The sequence below is a fragment of the Camellia sinensis genome, chromosome 10, assembly GCF_055761805.1.
Source record: "Camellia sinensis isolate YWXY chromosome 10, ASM5576180v1, whole genome shotgun sequence".
NCBI lineage: Eukaryota > Viridiplantae > Streptophyta > Magnoliopsida > Ericales > Theaceae > Camellia > Camellia sinensis.
The window spans coordinates 185361543-185372062 of NC_138970.1; positions in this window are offsets into that span (position 1 = coordinate 185361543).

The following is a 10520-nucleotide window of genomic DNA, read 5'->3' on the forward strand; positions in this document are numbered from 1 at the left end:
ACGGGGTTTCCATACCATTTCTTGCGCATTACGGTTCGAACACTCGAACACCTATGCGGATTCTCCTGCACAGTGGCAGATATGTAAATACGGGATTTACATACCATTTCTTGCGCAATACGGTTCGAACACTCGAACACCTATACGGATTCTCCTGCACAGTGGCGGATATGTAAATACGGGGTTTCCATACCATTTCTTGCGCATTACGGTTCGAACACTCGAACACCTATACGGATTCTCCTACACAGTGGCAGATATGTAAATACGGGGTTTACATACCATTTCTTGCGCAACTCGGTTCGAACACTCGAACACCTATACGGATTCTCCTGCACAGTGGCAGATATGTAAATACGGGGTTTACATACCATTTCTTGCGCAATACGGTTCGAACACTCGAACACCTATACGGATTTTCCTGCACAGTGGCAGATATGTAAATACGGGGTTTCCATACCATTTCTTGCGCATTACGGTTCGAACACTCAAACACCTATACGGATTCTCCTGCACAGTGGCAGATATGTAAATACGGGGTTCCCATACCATTTCTTGCGCATTACGGTTCGAACACTTGAACACCTATACGGATTCTCCTGCACAGTGGCAGATATGTAAATACGGGGTTTCCATACCATTTTTTGCGCATTACGGTTCGAACACTCGAACACCTATGCGGATTCTCCTGCACAGTGGCAGATATGTAAATACGGGATTTACTTACCATTTCTTGCGCAATCCGGTTCGAACACACGAACACCTATACGGATTTTCCTGCACAGTGGCAGATATGTAAATACGGGGTTTACATACCATTTCGTGCGCATTAAGGTTCGAACACTCGAACACCTATACGGATTCTTCTGCACAGTGGCAGATATGTAAAGGCGGGGTTTCCATACCATTTCTTGCGCATTACGGTTCGAACACTCGAACACCTATACGGATTCTCCTGCACAGTGGCAGATATGTAAATACGGGGTTTACATACCATTTCTTGCGCAACACGGTTCGAACACTCGAACACCTATACGGATTCTCCTACACAGTGGCAGATATGTAAATACGGGATTTACATACCATTTCTTGCGCAATACGGTTCGAACACTCGAACACCTATACGGATTCTCCTACACAGTGGCAGATATGTAAATACGGGGTTTCAATACCATTTCTTGCGCATTACGGTTCGAACACTCGAACACCTATACGGATTCTCCTACACAGTGGCAGATATGTAAATACGGGGTTTACATACCATTTCTTGCGCAACACGGTTCGAACACTCGAACACCTATACGGATTCTCCTGCACAGTGGCAGATATGTAAATACGGGGTTTAAATACCATTTCTTGCGCAATACGGTTCGAACTCTCGGATACCTATACGGATTTTCCTGCACAGTAGCAGATATGTAAATACGGGGTTTCCATACCATTTCTTGCGCATTACGGTTCGAACACCCGAACACCTATGCGGATTCTCCTGCACAGTGGCAGATATGTAAATACGGGATTTGCATACCATTTCTTGCGCAACACGGTTCGAACACTCGAACACCTATACGGATTCTCCTGCACAGTGGCAGATATGTAAATACGGGGTTTCCATACCATTTCCTGAGCATTACGGTTCGAACACTCGAACACCTATACGGATTCTCCTACACAGTGGCAGATATGTAAATACAGGGTTTCCATACCATTTCTTGCGCATTACGGTTCGAACACTCGAACACCTATACGGATTCTCCTGCATAGTGGCAGATATGTAAATACGGGGTTTCCATACCATTTTTTGCGCATTACGGTTCGAACACTCGAACACCTATGCGGATTCTCCTGCACAGTGGCAGATATGTAAATACGTGATTTACTTACCATTTCTTGCGCAATCCGGTTCGAACACACGAACACCTATACGGATTTTCCTGCACAGTGGCAGATATGTAAATACGGGGTTTACATACCATTTCTTGCGCATTAAGGTTCGAACACTCGAACACCTATACGGATTCTTCTGCACAGTGGCAGATATGTAAATACGGGGTTTCCATACCATTTCTTGCGCATTAAGGTTCGAACACTCGAACACCTATACGGATTCTCCAGCACAGTGGCAGATATGTAAATACGGGGTTTACATACCATTTCTTGCGCAACACGGTTCGAACACTCGAACACCTATACGGATTCTCCTACACAGTGGCAGATATGTAAATACGGGGTTTCCATACCATTTCTTGCGCAATACGGTTCAAACACTCGAACACCTATACGGATTTTCCTGCACAGTGGAAGATATGTAAATACGGGGTTTCCATGCCATTTCTTGCGCATTACGGTTCGAACACTCGAACACCTATACGGATTTTCCTACACAGTGGCAGATATGTAAATATGGGGTTTCCATACCGTTTCTTGCGCATTACGGTTCGAACACTCGAACACCTATACGGATTCTCCTGCATAGTGGCAGATATGTAAATACGGGGTTTCCATACCATTTCTTGCGCATTACGGTTCGAACACTCGAACACCTATGCGGATTCTCCTGCACAGTGGCAGATATGTAAATACGGGATTTACATACCATTTCTTGCGCAATACGGTTCGAACACTCGAACACCTATACGGATTGTCCTACACAGTGGCAGATATGTAAATACGAGGTTTCCATACCATTTCTTGCGCATTACGGTTCGAACACTCGAACACCTGTACGGATTCTCCAGCACAGTGGCAGATATGTAAATACGGGATTTACATACAATTTCTTGCGCAACACGGTTCGAACACTCGAACACCTATACGGATTCTTCTGCACAGTGGCAGATATGTAAATACGGGGTTTACATACCATTTCTTGCGCAATACGGTTCGAACACTCGAACACCGATACGGATTTTCCTGCACAGTGGCAGATATGTAAATACGGGGTTTACATACCATTTCTTGCGCATTACGGTTCGAACAATCGAACACCTATACGGATTCTCCTGCACAGTGGCAGATATGTAAATACGGGGTTTCCATACCATTTCTTGCGCATTACGGTTCGAACACTCGAACACCTATGCGGATTCTCCTGCACAGTGGCAGATATGTAAATACGGGATTTACATACCATTTCTTGCGCAATACGGTTCGAACACTCGAACACCTATACGGATTCTCCTGCACAGTGGCGGATATGTAAATACGGGGTTTCCATACCATTTCTTGCGCATTACGGTTCGAACACTCGAACACCTATACGGATTCTCCTACACAGTGGCAGATATGTAAATACGGGGTTTACATACCATTTCTTGCGCAACTCGGTTCGAACACTCGAACACCTATACGGATTCTCCTGCACAGTGGCAGATATGTAAATACGGGGTTTACATACCATTTCTTGCGCAATACGGTTCGAACACTCGAACACCTATACGGATTTTCCTGCACAGTGGCAGATATGTAAATACGGGGTTTCCATACCATTTCTTGCGCATTACGGTTCGAACACTCAAACACCTATACGGATTCTCCTGCACAGTGGCAGATATGTAAATACGGGGTTCCCATACCATTTCTTGCGCATTACGGTTCGAACACTTGAACACCTATACGGATTCTCCTGCACAGTGGCAGATATGTAAATACGGGGTTTCCATACCATTTTTTGCGCATTACGGTTCGAACACTCGAACACCTATGCGGATTCTCCTGCACAGTGGCAGATATGTAAATACGGGATTTACTTACCATTTCTTGCGCAATCCGGTTCGAACACACGAACACCTATACGGATTTTCCTGCACAGTGGCAGATATGTAAATACGGGGTTTACATACCATTTCGTGCGCATTAAGGTTCGAACACTCGAACACCTATACGGATTCTTCTGCACAGTGGCAGATATGTAAAGGCGGGGTTTCCATACCATTTCTTGCGCATTACGGTTCGAACACTCGAACACCTATACGGATTCTCCTGCACAGTGGCAGATATGTAAATACGGGGTTTACATACCATTTCTTGCGCAACACGGTTCGAACACTCGAACACCTATACGGATTCTCCTACACAGTGGCAGATATGTAAATACGGGATTTACATACCATTTCTTGCGCAATACGGTTCGAACACTCGAACACCTATACGGATTCTCCTACACAGTGGCAGATATGTAAATACGGGGTTTCCATACCATTTCTTGCGCATTACGGTTCGAACACTCGAACACCTATACGGATTCTCCTACACAGTGGCAGATATGTAAATACGGGGTTTACATACCATTTCTTGCGCAACTCGGTTCGAACACTCGAACACCTATACGGATTCTCCTGCACAGTGGCAGATATGTAAATACGGGGTTTACATACCATTTCTTGCGCAATACGGTTCGAACACTCGAACACCTATACGGATTTTCCTGCACAGTGGCAGATATGTAAATACGGGGTTTCCATACCATTTCTTGCGCATTACGGTTCGAACACTCAAACACCTATACGGATTCTCCTGCACAGTGGCAGATATGTAAATACGGGGTTCCCATACCATTTCTTGCGCATTACGGTTCGAACACTCGAACACCTATGCGAATTCTCCTGCACAGTGGCAGATATGTAAATACGGGATTTACATACCATTTCTTGCGCAATACGGTTCGAACACTCGAACACCTATACGGATTCTCCTACACAGTGGCAGATATGTAAATACGGGGTTTTCATACCATTTCTTGCGCATTACGGTTCGAACAGTCGAACACCTATACGGATTCTCCTGCACAGTGGCAGATATGTAAATACGGGGTTTCCATACCATTTCTTGCGCATTACGGTTCGAACACTCAAACACCTATACGGATTCTCCTGCACAGTGGCAGATATGTAAATACGGGGTTCCCATACCATTTCTTGCGCATTACGGTTCGAACACTCGAACACCTATACGGATTCTCCTACACAGTGGCAGATATGTAAATACGGGGTTTACATACCATTTCTTGCGCAACACGGTTCGAACACTCGAACACCTATACGGATTCTCCTGCACAGTGGCAGATATGTAAATACGGGGTTTCCATACCATTTCTTGCGCATTACGGTTCGAACACTCAAACACCTATACGGATTTTCCTGCACAGTGGCAGATATGTAAATACGGGGTTTCCATACCATTTCTTGCGCATTACGGTTCGAACACCCGAACACCTATGCGGATTTTCCTGCACAGTGGCAGATATGTAAATACGGGATTTGCATACCATTTCTTGCGCAACACGGTTCGAACACTCGAACACCTATACGGATTCTCCTGCACAGTGGCATATATGTAAATACGGGGTTTCCATACCATTTCCTGAGCATTACGGTTCGAACACTCGAACACCTATACGGATTCTCCTACACAGTGGCAGATATGTAAATACAGGGTTTCCATACCATTTCTTGCGCATTACGGTTCGAACACTCGAACACCTATACGGAATCTCCTGCACAGTGGCAGATATGTAAATACGGGGTTTCCATACCATTTTTTGCGCATTACGGTTCGAACACTCGAACACCTATGCGGATTCTCCTGCACAGTGGCAGATATGTAAATACGTGATTTACTTACCATTTCTTGCGCAATCCGGTTCGAACACACGAACACCTATACGGATTTTCCTGCACAGTGGCAGATATGTAAATACGGGGTTTACATACCATTTCTTGCGCATTAAGGTTCGAACACTCGAACACCTATACGGATTCTTCTGCACAGTGGCAGATATGTAAATACGGGGTTTCCATACCATTTCTTGCGCATTACGGTTCGAACACTCGAACACCTATACGGATTCTCCAGCACAGTGGCAGATATGTAAATACGGGGTTTACATACCATTTCTTGCGCAACACGGTTCGAACACTCGAACACCTATACGGATTCTCCTACACAGTGGCAGATATGTAAATACGGGGTTTACATACCATTTCTTGCGCAATACGGTTCGAACACTCGAACACCTATACGGATTTTCCTGCATAGTGGCAGATATGTAAATACGGGGTTTCCATACCATTTCTTGCGCATTACGGTTCGAACACTCGAACACCTATACGGATTCTCCTGCACAGTGGCAGATATGTAAATAAGGGGTTTCCATACCGTTTCTTGCGCATTACGGTTCGAACACTCGACCACCTATGCGAATTCTCCAGCACAGTGGCAGATATGTAAATACGGGATTTACATACCATTTCTTGCGCAATACGGTTCAAACACTCGAACACCTATACGGATTTTCCTGCACAGTGGAAGATATGTAAATACGGGGTTTCCATGCCATTTCTTGCGCATTACGGTTCGAACACTCGAACACCTATACGGATTCTCCTACACAGTGGCAGATATGTAAATATGGGGTTTCCATACCGTTTCTTGCGCATTACGGTTCGAACACTCGAACACCTATACGGATTCTCCTGCATAGTGGCAGATATGTAAATACGGGGTTTCCATACCATTTCTTGCGCATTACGGTTCGAACACTCGAACACCTATGCGGATTCTCCTGCACAGTGGCAGATATGTAAATACGGGATTTACATACCATTTCTTGCGCAATACGGTTCGAACACTCGAACACCTATACGGATTGTCCTACACAGTGGCAGATATGTAAATACGAGGTTTCCATACCATTTCTTGCGCATTACGGTTCGAACACTCGAACACCTATACGGATTCTCCAGCACAGTGGCAGATATGTAAATACGGGATTTACATACCATTTCTTGCGCAACACGGTTCGAACACTCGAACACCTATACGGATTCTTCTGCACAGTGGCAGATATGTAAATACGGGGTTTACATACCATTTCTTGCGCATTACGGTTCGAACACTCGAACACCGATACGGATTTTCCTGCACAGTGGCAGATATGTAAATACGGGGTTTACATACCATTTCTTGCGCATTACGGTTCGAACAATCGAACACCTATACGGATTCTCCTGCACAGTGGCAGATATGTAAATACGGGGTTTCCATACCATTTCTTGCGCATTACGGTTCGAACACTCGAACACCTATGCGGATTCTCCTGCACAGTGGCAGATATGTAAATACGGGATTTACATACCATTTCTTGCGCAATACGGTTCGAACACTCGAACACCTATACGGATTCTCCTGCACAGTGGCAGATATGTAAATACGGGGTTTCTATACCATTTCTTGCGCATTACGGTTCGAACACTCGAACACCTATACGGATTCTCCTACACAGTGGCAGATATGTAAATACGGGGTTTACATACCATTTCTTGCGCAACTCGGTTCGAACACTCGAACACCTATACGGATTCTCCTGCACAGTGGCAGATATGTAAATACGGGGTTTACATACCATTTCTTGCGCAATACGGTTCGAACACTCGAACACCTATACGGATTTTCCTACACAGTGGCAGATATGTAAATACGGGGTTTCCATACCATTTCTTGCGCATTACGGTTCGAACACTCAAACACCTATACGGATTCTCCTGCACAGTGGCAGATATGTAAATACGGGGTTCCCATACCATTTCTTGCGCATTACGGTTCGAACACTTGAACACCTATACGGATTCTCCTACACAGTGGCAGATATGTAAATACGGGGTTTCCATACCATTTTTTGCGCATTACGGTTCGAACACTCGAACACCTATGCGGATTCTTCTGCACAGTGGCAGATATGTAAATACGGGATTTACTTACCATTTCTTGCGCAATCCGGTTCGAACACACGAACACCTATACGGATTTTCCTGCACAGTGGCAGATATGTAAATACGGGGTTTACATACCATTTCGTGCGCATTAAGGTTCGAACACTCGAACACCTATACGGATTCTTCTGCACAGTGGCAGATATGTAAATACGGGGTTTCCATACCATTTCTTGCGCATTACGGTTCGAACACTCGAACACCTATACGGATTCTCCTGCACAGTGGCAGATATGTAAATACGGGGTTTACATACCATTTCTTGCGCAACACGGTTCGAACACTCGAACACCTATACGGATTCTCCTACACAGTGGCAGATATGTAAATACGGGGTTTACATACCATTTCTTGCGCATTACGGTTCGAACACTCGAACACCTATGCGGATTCTCCTACACAGTGGCAGATATGTAAATACGGGATTTACATACCATTTCTTGCGCAATACGGTTCGAACACTCGAACACCTATACGGATTCACCTACACAGTGGCAGATATGAAAATACGGGGTTTCCATACCATTTCTTGCGCATTACGGTTCGAACACTCGAACACCTATACGGATTCTCCTACACAGTGGCAGATGTGTAAATACGGGGTTTACATACCATTTCTTGCGCAACTCGGTTCGAACACTCGAACACCTATACGGATTCTCCTGCACAGTGGCAGATATGTAAATACGGGGTTTACATACCATTTCTTGCGCAATACGGTTCGAACACTCGAACACCTATACGGATTTTCCTGCACAGTGGAAGATATGTAAATACGGGGTTTCCATACCATTTCTTGCGCATTACGGTTCGAACACTCAAACACCTATACGGATTCTCCTGCACAGTGGCAGATATGTAAATACGGGGTTCCCATACCATTTCTTGCGCATTACGGTTCGAACACTCGAACACCTATGCGAATTCTCCTGCACAGTGGCAGATATGTAAATACGGGATTTACATACCATTTCTTGCGCAATACGGTTCGAACACTCGAACACCTATACGGATTCTCCTACACAGTGGCAGATATGTAAATACGGGGTTTTCATACCATTTCTTGCGCATTACGGTTCGAACAGTCGAACACCTATACGGATTCTCCTGCACAGTGGCAGATATGTAAATACGGGGTTTCCATACCATTTCTTGCGCATTACGGTTCGAACACTCGAACACCTATGCGGATTCTCCTACACAGTGGCAGATATGTAAATACGGGGTTTACATACCATTTCTTGCGCAATACGGTTCGAACACTCGAACACCTATACGGATTTTCCTGCACAGTGGAAGATATGTAAATACGGGGTTTCCATACCATTTCTTGCGCATTACGGTTCGAACACTCGAACACCTATACGGATTCTCCTGCACAGTGGCAGATATGTAAATACGGGGTTTCCATACCATTTCTTGCGCATTACGGTTCGAACACTCGAACACCTACGCGGATTCTCCTGCACAGTGGCAGATATGTAAATACGGGATTTACATACCATTTCTTCCGCAATACGGTTCGAACACTCGAACACCTATACGGATTCTCCTACACAGTGGCAGATATGTAAATACGGGGTTTCCATACCATTTCTTGCGCATTACGGTTCGAAGACTCGACCACCTATACGGATTCTCCGGCACAGTGGCAGATATGTAAATACGGGGTTTACATACCATTTCTTGCGCAACACGGTTCAAACACTCGAACACCTATACGGATTCTCCTACACAGTGGCAGATATGTAAATACGGGGTTTACATACCATTTCTTGCGCATTACGGTTCGAACACTCGAACACCTATGCGGATTCTCCTGCACAGTGGCAGATATGTAAATACGGGATTTACATACCATTTCTTGCGCAATACGGTTCGAACACTCGAACACCTATACGGATTCTCCTGCACAGTGGCAGATATGTAAATACGGGGTTTACATACCATTTCTTGCGCAACTCGGTTCGAACACTAGAACACCTATACGGATTCTCCTGCACAGTGGCAGATATGTAAATACGGGGTTTACATACCATTTCTTGCGCAATACGGTTCGAACACTCGAACACCTATACGGATTTTCCTGCACAGTGGCAGATATGTAAATACGGGGTTTCCATACCATTTCTTGCGCATTACGGTTCGGACACTCAAACACCTATACGGATTCTCCTGCACAGTGGCAGATATGTAAATACGGGGTTCCCATACCATTTCTTGCGCATTACGGTTCGAACACTCGAACACCTATGCGGATTCTCCAGCACAGTGGCAGATATGTAAATACGGGATTTACATACCATTTCTTGCGCAATACGGTTCGAACGCTCGAACACCTATACGGATTCTCCTACACAGTGGCAGATATGTAAATACGGGGTTTTCATACCATTTCTTGCGCATTACGGTTCGAACAGTCGAACACCTATACGGATTCTCCTGCACAGTGGCAGATATGTAAATACGGGGTTTCCATACCATTTCTTGCGCAATACGGTTCGAACACTCGAACACCTATACGGATTTTCCTGCACAGTGGCAGATATGTAAATACGGGGTTTACATACCATTTCTTGCGCATTACGGTTCGAACACTCGAACACCTATACGGATTCTCCGGCACAGTGGCAGATATGTAAATACGGGGTTTCCATACCATTTCTTGCGCATTACGGTTCGAACACTCGAACACCTATGCGGATTCTCCTGCACAGTGGCAGATATGTAAATACGGGATTTACATACCAT